Here is a 16,311-nt window from a genome sequence, read left to right as displayed (position 1 = left end):
CTGCCATTTCTTCTGCCAAACTCAGCCATTCAAACTCATCAAGGTGTAAAGTAGGCCCTTCCAGACAGCAAGATCAACCTCCCCTCTGTACCAGGCAATTGTGGCTGTACATGTTTTTTTCTCACTCTATTAAAATTGCGATACGGCTTCTGCTAAATTCTTCTGCCGAAATGACAATTCCATTTCTTAGAAAGCAGAGAAAATAGAGAGGAGCAGCATTTTGGATCTAATTCTGCACAACCAGGGAAATTTGCTCGTCAGGTGAAAGTGAGAGAAAGCTCACTGTCACCCAGGAGTCTGGGACAGCTGGGAAGGGCCTGCTAGACGGTCCAGCGTGTGCCGACACTCAGGAAGAAGACTCCGTAAGTATTTGGAGAAAAGTTAGATGTGATTGGGCTTGTGATCCAAGAATAAAGGAAAGACAGCTCAAGCAGGACCAAGTGAAGTTGTAAATTACAAATGATCCCACAGGAGGAAAAGAGAAAAACAGTTTCCACAGTCAGATACACCCGTAGGTAGGTGAATGGGTCAGCAGGGTGTTCCTTCCCACACTGGCTGACAAGAGCTCTGGCATCTTCATCACATGACTTCCAAGGCTGCCCTGGGAGTCTTCTCCATTCGGTGTGGGAGACTAGGGGGCCCGGCCTGGCAGTGGCACACATACTTCTGTTCACATTCCCTCCTGGAACTCAATCACATGGCCACACCCACCTGCAGGGGAATCTGGGAACGGAGTCTAGGTGTGTGCTCAGAAGGGAGGGAAGAGTACGATTTTGTCCAGCAGCTAACAGTCTCTGCCACATACTCTTTCACTTTTCCTTATTAAGTGTGGAAAGTTGAGGAACAATATCGGTAAGAAGATTTGAAGGTCCAAGTATGGAAGGAGGTAGAAGGACAGCACCTTGATGCCCCAGAAGAGCTCAGGTCTTCTGACCGGGATGAATTATACCCAAGGGTACTGAGGGGGCTCGCAGACAAGCTAACTTATCCTTGGGGAACTGTAAAAAACAGAACTGCTACTAGAAGGCTGAAGAGGCAGGCACTGTCATCCTGATTTTCATAAAGACTAAGAAATTGGAATCTAAGAAGTATACAAGGGTGAACTGGACATTAATATGGGATGAGCAGCTCAAAGGGATAATCAGATGGACGGTCTCGAACTCTGAGAAGGAAAGCATTGACCACTAATAGTCAGCATGGGGTCCACGCTAACCTCCCTTTCTCTTTTGAAAGAATTATATTTAACAATGTTCATATCCTTAGACTTAATAATACTACTTCAGGAAGTTTGTGTCATGGAATCAATGCAAATTATGGACAAAGTTATTTTGCACAAAAAGATGTTGTCACCATTTTATTTATAATAGCAAAAAATTAGATACAATCTAAAAGTACAGCAATAGGGGAATGGTTATGTAAATTATTAATCATTCATACAATGAACTATTATACAGCCTTTAAGACTGTTTTCGAAGAATGTTTAATGATATGAGAAAATACATATGAAATACTGTCAATGAAAAAATCAGGATGCAAATACCAGAGAATATATGCTCTCAGTGATGTGAAAAATACCAGCACAGAAATGTGATGAAGGGAATATGCTAAAATGTTAACAGTAGTTATCTCAGATAGTAGAATTATTAGTCACTGTTAATTCCTCTACATACTTTCCTATATTTTGTCACAGTGGGCATGTATTACTTCTACAAAAATGGGGAAAAATCTATTTTCTGAAAAAAAAAAAATCACCAAGCTGGCAGAGCAGGTCAACCACACATATAAATAGGACATCATGGGACTTCCTGGTGGCACAGTGGTTAAGAAATCTGCCTGCCAATGCAGGGGACACAGGTTCGATCCCTGGTCCGGGAAGATCTCACATGCCACAGAGCAACTAAGCCTGTGAGCCACAACTACTGAGCCCGCCTGCTGCAACTACTGAAGCCCACGCACCTAGAGCCCATGCTCCGCAGCAAGAGAAGCCACCACAGTGAGAAGCCTGTGTGCCACAACTAGAGAAAGCCCACGTGCAGCAATGAAGACACAACAAAGCAAAAAAAAAAAAAAGGGACATCATGATTTCACAAGGCATTTGACAATGTCCTTCAACACTACTCACTTCACTGATAGATAAGACTGTGACTCAGTATGAAGTGGTTGATAATCACAGAATGACCATACCCCATCCAGAATTAGGTTTCCTGTTCAATATTTTTACCCTTGACTCAGGTGAACATCTGCCCTATCCAATATGCTATCCACTAGCTGTGTGTGAATAATTGGTTTAAAATTAATTAAAATTAAATACAATTTAAAATTCAGTTTGTCAGTTGCACTAGCCTTATTTTAAGTGTTCAATAGGCACATGTGGCTAGTGACCATTGTATTGCACAGCTTAGATATACAGCATTTCCATCACTATAGAACATTCTGTTGGAAAGTGCTGATCTACGGGTAATGATTATCGGTTTCACAGAGGACACAGGATGAAGGAGAGTCAGCTTCCCAGGTGATCACCATGGGCTGGCACAACGAGCCAGGTCTAGACAGATGAACTTGAACAGTTCTAAGCATCACATCCTCCATGGGGACTCCAAAATATGACTGCAGATGTATAGCAGAATGGAGGGGGGTTCATTTTTGTTGAAGGAAAGCTCCATAGGTATCTGTGGGGTATTGCAGCAAACCAAAATAATGAGCTCTTGAGTTGAGCTAATGAGGTATAAGGTTCAGAACAAGAAAGTGATAGTTCCAAGCTACGTTGGTCAAACTACACTGAGAATGCAAGTGTTTTTCCTTCAGTGGTGTTTCAGAACTAGAATTGGCCAGAATGAAACTGATGAAATAGAAAAAAATATTTTGCATCACTGGAGACTGCTGTTGGTTATGAGCAGATCTCAACTGGGAATTAGCACGGAGTATGGGAGGGAAAAAACTGTTAGGAAGAGTCCAGCTACTAGGTTTTAACAGCTTTGTGCCTTGTTTACTAAACCATGAGATAATAAGTCAAAGTTGTGAGACTGGCGAGAAACTGTTAACATGGTGCTGCTGTGTGTGGGGTGGGAGGGGAGAGAGAGAGAGGGAAAGGGTAGCGGGGAGAGAGAGAAACTGAGACTATTACCCTTGAGCAAATGCCAGAGGTGATCAAGTGATATTTAAGGATTTATAGCAATCCTACCAGAACTATGAAAACAGCTTTCTTATCAAATTGTTTGCAAGAAAATTAATTCTGTTATTGTACGTCTAAAACTTTCTATTCCCTGACCCTGATTTAAAGAAAACAGTTCTTATGTTAGTTTAGAACTCCTCTTTAAAAAGTTGTTTTTTGATAATGTGTGATTTCCCCAAAATGCAACCATCATATTATAGTAGAGTAGACAGAATTGTATTCAGTTTTGGGTATTTCAGTCCAAAAGGGATGCTGGAGTACTTGAGCAAGTCGAGAGAAAAAGGAGCAAAGTGGATAAAGTTCTAGAAACAATGACTACAGAAGATATTTAGAACAGAAACTGCTGTGTGTACACCTGGGAGAAAGGGGAGTGATGGGAACTGGATCTCAGCTCAACACAAGGAAGGGCCTTCCAACAGTCAGAGATGATTGAGCGGCTGTAGGAAGTAGTACCGGGGTGAGGAAGGCTGAGTAAGAGGCCAACCTGAGTTGCATTCTGGAACTTTCTAGCCATGTGACCTTGGGCAAGTTACTTAGCTCTTCTAAGCCTCAGTTTCTTCACCTGTAAAAGAGATAATAACTCTTAGTGTTACTATAAGAATTAAATAGGGACTTCCCTGGTGGCACAGTGGTTAAGAATCCGCCTGCCAATGCAGGGGACACGGGTTCGAGCCCTGGTCCGGGAAGATCCCACATGCTGCAGAGCAACTAAGCCCGTGCGCCACAACTACTGAGCCCACGTGCTGCAACTACTGAAGCCCACGCGCCTAGAGCCCCTGCAGTGAGAAGCCCACACACCCCAAAGAAGAGTAGCCCCCGCTCGCTGCAACTAGAGAAAGCCCGCGCGAAGCAGCAAAGACCCAACACAGCCATAAATATATATATATATATATATATATATTTTTTTTTAAAGAATTAAATAAGCTAATGCATGTCTAGTGCTCATCATAGTGCCTGGCACATGGCAAACCCTCCATCAGCATTACCTATTGGCCATTATGATTGTTCGGGGTGATCAAGCTCCTTGTCTCTGGATGTTCCAACAGAGTCCGCTCGATTACTGATTGGAATCATAGGACAGATTTCTGCATTGGTAGATGGTTAGGATGTGCTGTGCCAATACTAGCAACCTGGAACTTAAGAGGTGATGTATGAAAAGGATTCTGTGGTCAAATCAGTTGACAAAGGCTGGAAAATGCTGTCGACATTCAACAGGTTTCTTTATACTCTGTGACTTCTCTGAGCCTTTAATACACTACCCTGGGTTTTAAATCCCCATCATACTTGGCCACAGAACCCTTTTGCTTAGAACATTTGAAGGAAGAGAGTGTTTTGAACACATTTTAGGAAATACTGAATTAGATGATTTTTGAGATTCTTTCTGACCCTGACAACTGAAAAAGTTGTGAATTTCAAATGCAGTGAAGTTTACAGCTACTGTTTATTGAGCACTTACTATGAGCCACCCACTGATTTGAGCACTTTAGATACCTGTCACATGATTCTCACAGTAACCCTATGACATTTCATCACCCTTTTTTTACAGTTGAGAAAATTGAGGCTCAGAGGTTAAGCTACTTCCCCAAGGAACCAGGAATACAACTTTGCCTGCTCTCCAAAACCCTGCTCTTAACTGCTAGGCCATGCTTCAGCAGAAACTGCTGATTTTTTGTGTATCAGTGGGTTGACTAAATATGATGATGACTATTTAGGGAAAAAAAAAACAATGTGGGGTTGGCATAATAGTAAAAGGGAGAAAACACAGTCCAGAAGCCAGGAGACTTGGGACTTGAGGGCTTGTCTTACAAATTTAGATCTTACGCCTTTTCTAATGACCAATGTTCAAGCTAGCTATTCATGCCAGGTTGCTTTAAGGTTATTGGGAAGAGGTCATTAGCTAACAGAAAATGAGAGGATTGTCTGTATTAAATGACCACAGGCTCTCTTTTTCCTTTGTTAGAGGTTTCCATGGCTGTTGAAAAATGAGGCCCTTCACATATGCCCTTTACCTCTACCTTCATCCAAGATGCGATAAAAGGAGAGAAGAACTCCTTTGCTCCCTCTCTCGCCTTACTTACCCCTTTATTGTGTTAACTACATGCTACTTAACAGTAAGGAGGGCAGGATCCTCCTTCCTTGCGGGCAGTACTGAAGAGAAGGAGCACGTCCAGATTAAGGCTGAGAACCTGGAAAATGGGCTTCTCGGCTCAGCTAGACATCGAGGTAATGTTCATTCCCAAACATGTCAACCTCTCCCATGTGGTCAGTGTCTGGCCTGGGCCTGGATCAAACCTAGTCCTCTCCTGGCTCCTCGGCTCACTGGGAGGGCGCACAGGGGTGCTGCACCTTCTACAGGCAAGGACTTGGGTTTATCACCTTTGCTTCCCCAGCACCACTGGAACGACAGGAACTCAGTGCTGTAGGCTGAACCCTGAACACCGGGGCTTGAGGGCCTCACGGTGGCTTCTGGCAGAATCTGCTGCCCTCATGTGGCCATCCTGGCTCAGAGCTAGCAGAAGAGGAAATTCAAACCCTTGAGAGGCTGGGAAGGACAGTTGAACTGATAGCCACCAGGTGAAAGTAGCAGCCTTGTGTGGGGGGGTGAGGGGAAGCAGTGGTCCTCCAACTTTTTGGTCCCAGTACCCCTTTACACTCATAAAAATTATTGAGGACCCCAAAGACCTTTTGTTATGTGACTGATTCTCTCCTAGAAATTACAACTGAGAATATTTTAAAAATGTTGATGTGTCAGTTCTTTTAGAAGTAACAATAAACATTTCATGTTAACATAAATAACATAGTTATCAAAAGAGGTGTATTTTGCAAAACAAAAGGAAACTTTAATAAAACGAGTGGCATTTATTTACATTTTTACAATTCTCTTTAATAGAATACAGTAGTTCAACAGAAGACAGCTGGACTCTCATTTCTTTTGCATTCAGTCCCTTGCAGTACAGTGTCAAGAAACTTCTAGAAAACTCTAGCACACATTTGTGAGAGAAGGAGAATGAAATAGGCAAAGAATATCTTAGTATTATTGTGAAACAGTCTTGACTCTAGGGGGCCCTGGAACCACATTCTGAGACTAGTCCTGACTCAGGGTCCTCCTCTATCAGCTCAAGAGCCCAAGGACAGGGAAGCCAGGAAGGGAAGCACCCTAGGTGACTTTTACTCCAAGAGGAAACTTCCACAGAAATAAATAGGAAAGCCTTCTAATTTTTTTTTCTTTTACATTTAAAACAGCTGGACTGATGTGAGACAGAAAAATTGGGAGAGTCAGTGTTTCTCCATCAGAGACAAGATTTTTAAATTCTCTCCAGGCTGAGGGAGAGAAGGGTGTGCAAGAGGAGATGAACAGAAAGAGGTTCCGGCGAGTCTGTAGGAAGAGCCCAGGCCCCTTTGCCCCCCTCTTCTCCCTCATTAGGCTTCTCTCTAAAGGAGGTGGCTGAACCCCAGATAACAGAGGGGACCTGCCCCTCCTGCCCAGGACCCTGGGGACCACAGGTGCTCAGAGGTCCTTGTCCTACCTGGCATATGGACACTCAAGGGAAGAGATGGCCACACGGAGGTACAGGCAGAAGGAACCAAGATTCCTCTGGGTTTTCTGTGGTCCCAGAGAGCAGCACCCTTCCTGTGCCTGGAGAAGGGCACGGAAGCCAGCAGAGGGGCAGGGAGGGAGAAACTGAGAGGGTTTCCTAGTTGGAACAAGGGAGTGTGGTATGCATCCTAAGGCCAGAGATCATCTCAGTCAAAACCAAAGTAAACTAACCATGAACAATCCAAAAAAGGAAATTAAGAAAACAATCCAATTCATAACAGCATCAAAAAGAATAAAATATTTAGGAACAAACTTAATCCAGGAGGCAAAACTACAAAACATTGCTGAAAGAAATTAAAGAAGACACACAGATAAATGGAAAGACATCCATGTTCATGGACTGGAAGACTTAATATTGTTAAGATGTCAATACTACCCAAAATGATTTACAGATTCAATGCAATCCCTACCAAAACCCCAATGACATTTTTTGCAGAAATAGGAAAAAACATCCTGAAGTTCATATTGTATTTCAAAGGACCCCAAATTGCTACAATAATCTTGAAAAAGGACAAAGTTGGAGACCTCGTACTTCCTGATTTCAAACCTTACTAAAAACCTACAGTAATCAAAACAGTGTTGTATGGCATAAAGACAGATAAATGAACAGAATAGAGAACTCAGAAATAAACCCTTGTGTATGTGGTCAAATGATCTATGAGAAGGGTGCCAAGACCACTCAATGGGAAAAGGATGGTCTCTTCAACAAATGGTGTCGGGAAAGCTGGACATCCATATGAAAAAGAATGAGGTTGAACCCTAATCTTATATCATACACAAAAATTAACTCAAAATGGATTACATAAGACCCCCAAACTATAAAACCCCTAGAAGAAAACATAGGAGAAAAGCTTCATGCCATTGGATTTGACAATGATTTCTTGGATATGACCCAAATGTACAGGCATCAAAAGCAAAAAGAGACAAATGGGACTTCATCACACTTAAAAACTTCTGTGCATCAAAGGAAACAATCAACAAGGTGTGAAGGCAACCTAGAGAATGGGAGAAAATATATGTAAATCATATATCTGATAAGTGGTTTAATAACCAGAATATGAAAAGAGCACCTACAACTCAACAACAAAAAACCAAATAATCTGATTGAAAAATGGGGAAAGAAATAAAATAGACACTTCTCCAAAGAAAATATACAAATGGCTTACAAGCACATGAAAAGATGTTCAACACTGTTAAGCATTAGGGAAATGCAAATCGAAACCACAAATAGATACCACCTCACATCCATTAGGATGGCTGCTATCAACACAAAACAAAACAAAACAGAAAATAACAAGCATTGGTGAGGACGTGGAGAAATTGAAACTCTTGTGCAATGTTGGTGTGAATGTAAAATAGTGTAGCCACTATTGAAGATAGTATGCTGTTTCCTCAAAAAATTAAATAGAATTACCATATGATCCAGCAGTCCCACTTCTGGGTATATATCCGAAAGAACTGAAAGCAAGATCTCAAAGAGATATTTGCACAGCTACGTGCACTGCAGCATTACCCACAATGGCCAAGAGGTAGAAGCAATCCAAATGCTCATTGACAGCTGAATAGATAAAGAAAATATGGAATGTACATACAATGGAATATTATTTAACAGAAAAAGGAATGAAATCTGCCACATGCTACAACATGGATGAACTTGAAGGACTTTATGCTAAGAGAAATAAGCCAGCCACAAAAAGAGAAATACTGTATGAATTCCACTTAGATAAGTTATCTAGAGCAATCAAAATCATAGAGAAAGTAGAGCGATGGTTGCCAGGGGCTGGCGGGGAGAGAAAAATGAGGAGTCGTTCAATGGGTACAGAGTTTCAGGGTTGCAAGATGAAAACATTCTGGAGATTTAATCCACAACAATGTGAATATGCTTGACACTACTGAACCCTGCACTTGAAAATGATTAAGACGGTAAATTTTATGTTATGTTTTTTTACCACAGTTAAAAATAAAAAGAAATCAAAGCATATAGGTGCCAATCAAGGACTAGTGGTTCCCCCAGCCCTTCACACTTAGGCGCTACTCCAAGAAGAAGGGAGAAGATGACAATTCATAAAACTGAGTTTATCAGTTTTATTTTCTAACAATAGGCACAATGGGACTTAAGTTACAGAAAAAGTAAGAAAGTTATTGTGGCAAACACTGTTAGTTGTCTATCTAGAACCTTCCCTGCTCCTCTGCCATTTCTTCCTTAACTAACAGAACTCCAATTTTATTCAGATATCCACCCCTCCCCCGTGAGACTCAGGGTTAAGTTCTGATTGGTCTAGGCTGGCCATGGCAATCCCACACTAAACCAGTGATTGGTTTAGGTGTCGGGATGTGACACAATTCTGGCCAATGAGATTTAGGGGGAAATCTGCCCAGGGGGCTTCTAAGAATGATTTGCATTGACCTTAAAAAATGACACAGGAATATTCATTCTCTCTCCCCCTCCCCTCTTCTCTCTCTCTGCATCTGGCTCTGCACAGGTGAGAATGCCAGAGAAGAAAATGGAAAGAATGAAACAATAATCAATGATGATTTCGTTGAACTGCTGAATAAACCAAACCCAGAACCACCATATTCTACTTCTTGTCATGTGAGATAACAAACTCCTGACTGCTTAAGTCCACTGGAGCCTAAATTAAGGCAAGACCTACCCCAACTTAAACAATTTAATTTAATTTAAACAATTAAAAAAAAAAGTCCTGGGCTTCCCTGGTGGCGCGGTGGTTGGGAGTCCGCCTGCCGATGCAGGGGACGCAGGTTCGTGCCCCGGTCCGGGAAGATCCCACATGCCGCGGAGCGGCTGGGCCCGTGAGCCATGGCTGCTGGGCCTGCGCGTCCGGAGCCTGTGCTCCGCAGCGGGAGAGGCCACAGCGGTGAGAGGCCCGCGTACCGCAAAAAAAAAAAAAAAAAAGTCCTCTACTAAGGCCTTCAGATACTTGCAGCCACAGCATCCTGGTGGTTTTCTGTATTTTTTCACATCTGGAAACATGGTGTAAAATAAGTCCCCCTCATTCTGCACCAGGGCCATCTGGAATCAGGGAGGGCCACCTCTCCCTCGGGGATCTCAGGTACCACTCTGAGGCCCCGGCACCCATGCCTCTGACCAGCTCTGCTTTGCTGTTTGTTTTGCCACTGCAGCCCTCTTGGGTTTGATTTGTGCTTCTAGAAACTAAAAATTCTTTTAGTGGCCAGACTCCAAGCCCCATGAGCCCTGAATCTTTTCATTTCTATATCTCCATGCTGCCTGGAATACACCAAGGAGGTAGCAAGTTCTCTGGTATGAATAAATTAATTTCCTCCTGAACCAGGGCAGATCATGCCCAGAAAAGTCTCTGTCTGTGGTGACAACTGACAACTCTGCCTGTACCAGCCCCTCCAACTACCCTCAATGCACAGGGCCAGGACCAGTAGGGATGAGCCTGGGACAATTAACCAAGTCCCAGGCCAGGGGCTGAAGGGCAGGCAGAGTTCCCCTCGTGCCAAGGGTCCCACTTTCCTCCCACCCAAGAGCCCTGTGTCACACACCCCCCGCCATGTTTAACTCTGGTCTGCCAGACTCGCTGTGGTTATTAGCTAATAGTTCGAGGGGCCTTGCCGTAGCTTTTTAAAAACTGTTAAAATACCATTTGGATCACTTTTACTACTCTTCAAATCACTAGTTTGGGAATCACTAATGTATTTTAAACCCTTCATTTTATAAATGTAAGAAACTGGGGTCCAAAGAGGTAAATTGGCCAGCTGGTCATGGCTGTGGGTAGCTGACTATAAATCGACTTTCTAGGCCCCAAACAGCCGTACATTTTATTGTATTACACTCTTCTTTTGTCAGGAAACTATGACTGTAGGAGAATCCCATGTGCATTTGCTTTAGGAAGATACAATTTCTTAGCCTAATGAGAAGATAGAGGGAGACATTGGTTACGCTGGGGCAGGTCTTGTCTTAATCTGGTTCCCTCAGCAGCCAGCCTGAGAGGAGGATTGAGAGCAGGCAGCTCCTGTGCACTGTGGGGGATGTTCCAGTATGGGGGGGAGGGGGAGGGGAGGGGAGGGGAGGGGAGGGGGGAGGGGAGGGGAGGGGAGGGGAGGGGGAGGGGAGGGGAGGGGAGGGGGAGGGGAGGGGAGGGGAGGGGAGGGGAGGGGGAGGAGAGGAGGGGGAGGGGAGGAGGCGGCAGCGGGTCAAGGTGCATCATCAGGCTTCTGGCAAGGAGGCCAGTGGGGGGCAAGGAGTGTTGACTGAACAATTCCCCAACCCACCCCGACTCCTACATCGGCAAAGGAAAGTCACTCCCCGATCCTATTCCAGTCCTTCATCCCTAAATATGAGCCATCAAGCAGGGATCATCGGCCATTTTAGAACAGGTATAAAAAAGAAAAGGATGAGCAGATGAAGAAAAAGATAACCCCCAAGAAAACTGGGAGGATTCAGAGAGTAGAAAACTTTTAAAACTGATTAATTTTTCCAGAGAGATCTGAGATGATATTATCTATGTCAAAACATTAACAGGTTAGCTGTGAGAAAGGAACAAGTAGAGGTGAACACTTCTGGGAAATTTTTTAAAATATGATGCCATTCATCACACACACACACACAATTCTGTTAACTGTGTGTGGTGATGGATGTTAAGTAGGCTTATTGTGGTGATCATTTCACAATATATACTCTTAAAAAAGAGACAAGAGGCCCAAAATAGAGTCGCTTGTGCTAAGCCCACGTCACCAAACCGAGACTTAATGTCTAACCTAATTGCAGTCAGCCTGTCCGGAACTGTAATCTTAACCAGTTTGCCTGAAATTTCCTGGTCAGCACTACTGAGGTCATCTGCCAGCTAGACCCCTGCCATCCCCCAAAGGCAGGCGACCTTCCCTGAAACAATCCACTCTCTGCTTGTAACTTCCTTGTCCTGTCTCCTTCTGCCTACAGAAGTCTTCCATTTTGTACCGCAGTTCAGACCTCCTTTCTATCCGCTAGATGGGATGCTGCCTGATTCAAAAGTCATTGAGTAAAGCCAATTAGATCTTTACATGTACTCAGTTAAATTTTGTTTTTTTAACAATACAAATATCAAATCATTATGTTGTACATTTGAAACTAATATTATATGTCACTTAATTTTTTAAAATGTAATTGCCAAAAAATAAAGTGTTGCAAGGCTGAAAGATAAATTAGAATATAGGCAGAGGAGAGACAAAGAGAGAGCACAAGTGAATAGTTTAGAGACAATAAGGAACAATTTGAAAGATCTAACAGCAGTCTCCGAAAAACAAACAAACAAACAAAAACCTAAAAGAGAGAATAGAGGAAACATGAGAACATTTCTGAGATCTAAACAAAGACACAACTATTCATACTGAAAGGACACAAGGAATACTGAGCAGGATGGAGGAGAGAAGATCAAATTCACATCCCTGGCTTCTGTAAGTCATCTGCACATAACACTATTTCAGGGTTGGGCTGACGTGATCAAAGGTTTGGGGGGTTCTGGGGTGAAGTAACATCACAGAGTGTGGCCATGGGCCTCCCACTAACTCTTTTTCTTCCCTCATCAAGTAGATGCCAAACTCTCCTCCAGGAATTATTATTCTACCTCCTAGTGTGTGAGGATTAAAGGCATTAAGACATGAACTCATTTCGCAAACTCTGGGTAAAGCGTTGCTGTTGTCACCATACTCTAGAGAAAGTCCACAGGCACTGCCTCGAGGTCCTTCCAGAGGTGCTCCACACTCACCCTCCTCAACCCACGGCTCTCCTATCTGTCCCCAGGAAGCTCCTCCAACTTCCTCAAAGCCCTCTGGCCACTTGCTCAGACCCTTCCTACCTAGCATCATTCAAAGCTGTCCGGAAATCCCATGTCCTGCACACTACCTTTCCCGAGCAGCTGGAAGAAAGGTGGTGACTTACAGGGCCCTTCCTTCTCAGCAGATGACCCCAGGACCCCCCTCCCCGTTCAACTCACATAAATAATCCCACATCACCGAATCACAGACCCCCGGAGCATTTCTACATCGGGTAGTCTGGTCAGCTTGCAGTGCCTGCAGGCTGTGTTGTGAGGCAGGGAAATGCCCCCTAGCAGGGGCCGTAGATTTGCACCACACCCTTCACAAGTGTAAGCCGCTGGCAGGCACTCTGTAACGCAGTGGATAGCAGGAGGGATCTCCTAGCTCCTGGGTACTGTGCTAATCCACCTCCATCACTCTCTCTCCTGCCTGTTTTAACTCCAGGATGACTGTCTACCTTAATCCTTGGCTGTCGTCTGTCATCTCCCAGGGCTGATTTCTACCTTTTTCGAAGACACCAGCTTGTGGTCCACACTATCCCTCATGACCTCGTTTTCTCATACTGTTTTGGTAACTTCAAGGTCTATGTTGGTGAATCAGAAGACACACCATAACCGCATACTTCCTTATCTTCTCTAGATGGATATATGGTCATTTGAAATAAAGATATTTCTCAGTCTCCCTTGTAGCCATGTGAATAATGGCCAACTGGATATAAGCAGGAGTGCTGTGGGCGACTTTAAGAGGAGGAAGTGCATCCTTTTCTTATCCTCCTTTCATGTCAGATGGAGTGTGGATGGCTAGAGCCCAGCAGCCAATTTGGGCCATGAGGTGAAAGCCACATACTGAGGACATCAAACAAGAAGATAGAAGACTGACCCCTGGGACCACAAGCTATCATGACCTCTCTGAGCTGCCTGGTTGTGGGAGAACAATAGCCATATTGTTTAAATCACTGCTATTTTTGTTATGTACAGTTTAACTTAATCCTGTTCTCGGGAAGTTTAAGAGACTTCCCTCAGGTCACACGGTAAGTAACTGGCAGAGGCAAAATTTGAATGTTGGCAGTTTTACTCCAGAGCCCATAAGGACACTCATGAAAGTGGGGTTTGCCCCATCTTGAGGGCCTTACAGAGGGGGCACAGCACAAGGGACTGCAGTCATGAGCTCCAGGGGGCAACAAGAAGCTGAGAGAGCGTGTGATGTAGGAAGAAAAGGGAACAAGAGGAACACAGTGCAGAGGGAGTGGATAAGCTTCCCCGTACACTCTGCATGCTCCTTCCCATGGCACTGAGGAAGGAGACAGAGGGAGAGGAAAGCTGGCACTTGGGCTGAACTGGTTACACCAGGTTTCATTCCAGGACTGTCTTTTTTTTTTTTTTTTTTTTTTGCAGTACGCGGCCCTCTCACTGTTGTGGCCTCTCCCGTTGCGGAGCACAGGCTCCGGACACGCAGGCTCAGCGGCCATGGCTCACGGGCCCAGCTGCTCCGCGGCATGTGGGATCTTCCCAGACCGGGGCACGAACCTGTGTCCCCTGCATCGGCAGGCGGACTCTCAACCACTGCGCCACCAGGGAAGCCCTAGGACTGTCTTTTTATCCAATGAATACAGATGTTGATTCCTACAGCAACTCGACACTGGTATAATGTGGTTTTGTACTACTTTTGGAGATGTGGTGTAATCAGATTTACATACCCTCTGCCTCTAGAATCCCAGGAATGGAAGGTCCCAGAAAGAGCTCCATCTTTTCTTTTCACCACTGGACTTCTCTGCTTAGAATCACTTGGTGAGGTATTGGCATGGGAGAGTGCACGTACCAGTGGAACAGAACAGATGGCCCAGAAGCCATTTATGGAAACTCGGTGAATATCTGGATAGTTCTATAAGCTCATGGGGAAAGCAGAAACTGTTCAATAAATAGCGCTGGGACAACCGTTCAGACGGAGAAAAACAAAATTGGGCCCCTGCTAAATAAAATACACAAAAATAAATTTCAGATGAATTAAAAATCTTAATACGAAAATAAAAATTTAAGCTTTTAGAAAAACTTGAGGGTAGGGAAGGATCTCTTAACCACTCAAAGGCATAAGCCATAGAGGTGAAAGACTGCTACATTTAACAACACTAGCATTTAAAAATGACTTTGGCATCACAGAAGACTCCAAAGGGAGGATAGGTAAGACGAGCCGCAGCCTAAGAAAGATACTTGAAATGCATATAATTGACCAAAGATTAGCATCGCTCCAGAATATATATCTCGAGGCATAACTATCTGTAAGTAAAAGTCTGCATCCAAATAAAAACTGGGCAAAGGATCAAAAACAAGGGAATCTGGGGAATTCTCTGGCAGTCCAGTGGTTAGGACTCCGAGCTCTCACTGCCAAGGGCCCAGGTTCCATCCCTGGTTGGGGAAACTAAGATCCCACAAGCCGCGCAGCACAGCAGGGAAAAAAAAAAAAGGTGGGGGAAATCCACACAGTCAAAACGTGAGAAGATGCTTAACTTCATTGCAAACTCAAACCTCAGGAGATAACACCTACCCAATTAGCAAAAGTGAAAAATTTGATAATGCCAAGTGTTGGCAGAGCTGGGGAAAAGGGGGAACTCTCAGATGGCTGATGGGAGGATCAAGGGATGCAAGTGCTTGGGAAGCAAGTGGGAACATCCGGTCAGTGAGAGGACTGCTGGTACTCACCCAAATTAACAAAGCAGGATGCTCATTGCAGTAGTTCTAATACAGAAACCCTGCAAAAACCTGGAGTGTCCATCAATAACGTCACACATGAACAGCGGAATATCACGCAGTGCAATACTAAACGACAGTTAAGACAAAGGACCAGAGCTTCATCTGCATACATGGGTGTCTTAGAATGTAATATTAAACATTTTTTAAATGTCAAGTATGTACAGTATGATACCATTTCTATAAAGTTTAAGAAAACATGCCAACGTGCACAACTAAAGTAAACGTGGATGGGAAGGACACAAGCTGACTTCAGGACAGTGGAAGGGAGTAAATACAACTGGGGCACAATACAAATAGCACTGAAGAACTGTAAGGTTGTATTTGTACAGACAAATCTGGAGGGAATATGGAAAAAATACTAAGATTAATTGATTGGTTACAAGGTGGGGGACAGAGGTGTTTGCATACCACTTCTCTGTCCTTCTCAGCATGCCTGAATTACCTTTTCTCATCCTCTTTTTTCCTCTCCTCCACTCGGGTTCTGGGTTCCCCAGTCCCCCAGCGACTCAGGGACCACGCTTCCGCCTGCAGAGTCTCCTCAAGCATCTTTGTTTTCTCACCAGTGGTTCTTGCCCTTTCGCCTTCTCACATTTGTTCCTTCCCAGTCTTCATATTAATCTTAACACCTAATCAGGGCACCGTTCACCTCTCCTCCCCTCACTGTCCATCTCTACCTTCTGCTTTTACCTCTAAGTGAGGCTCCACCCTCAGCACCCTGGTCAGGCCTTTGACAAAGGCCTTTTAAGCCTAACGAGTCAAAACACTTGTCAGATCTCCTCTTTGGAAGCCCCACCCTGAGACTCCTCTTTCAAAGATAAACGTTGCCCTACTTGCCAAACTGAATGAGTTTTTCCCAGTTTTTCTTCCCCTTTAATCTCCAGGGAGCTTTTACGATCACGGCCTAGCTCTCATTGTCTTAAAATTCTCCCTACCTTTGGCTTTCGAGGCTGTGATGCCGCCACCTTGGGTGTCACCTGCGAGTCAGTCACAAGCCAGTGACAGCTGTCCGGATTGAA

At 44.1% G+C, this 16,311-nt stretch overlaps 1 long non-coding RNA gene across 1 annotated transcript; it reads right to left on the bottom strand.

Annotated features, from left to right (window-relative positions):
• Positions 1-1,341: 1,341 nt before the first annotated feature.
• On the bottom strand, positions 1,342-10,762 carry LOC132597725 (uncharacterized). The gene is made up of 2 exons (XR_009565022.2): positions 4,159-10,762; positions 1,342-3,734 (listed from the first exon to the last, which is right to left on the bottom strand). It is a non-coding gene; the product is annotated as an uncharacterized lncRNA (long non-coding RNA).
• Positions 10,763-16,311: the final 5,549 nt, after the last annotated feature.

This window comes from Globicephala melas, chromosome 1, assembly GCF_963455315.2.
Source record: "Globicephala melas chromosome 1, mGloMel1.2, whole genome shotgun sequence".
Classification (NCBI taxonomy): Eukaryota; Metazoa; Chordata; class Mammalia; order Artiodactyla; family Delphinidae; genus Globicephala; species Globicephala melas.
This window is presented reverse-complemented; position numbering and strand designations above follow the sequence as displayed.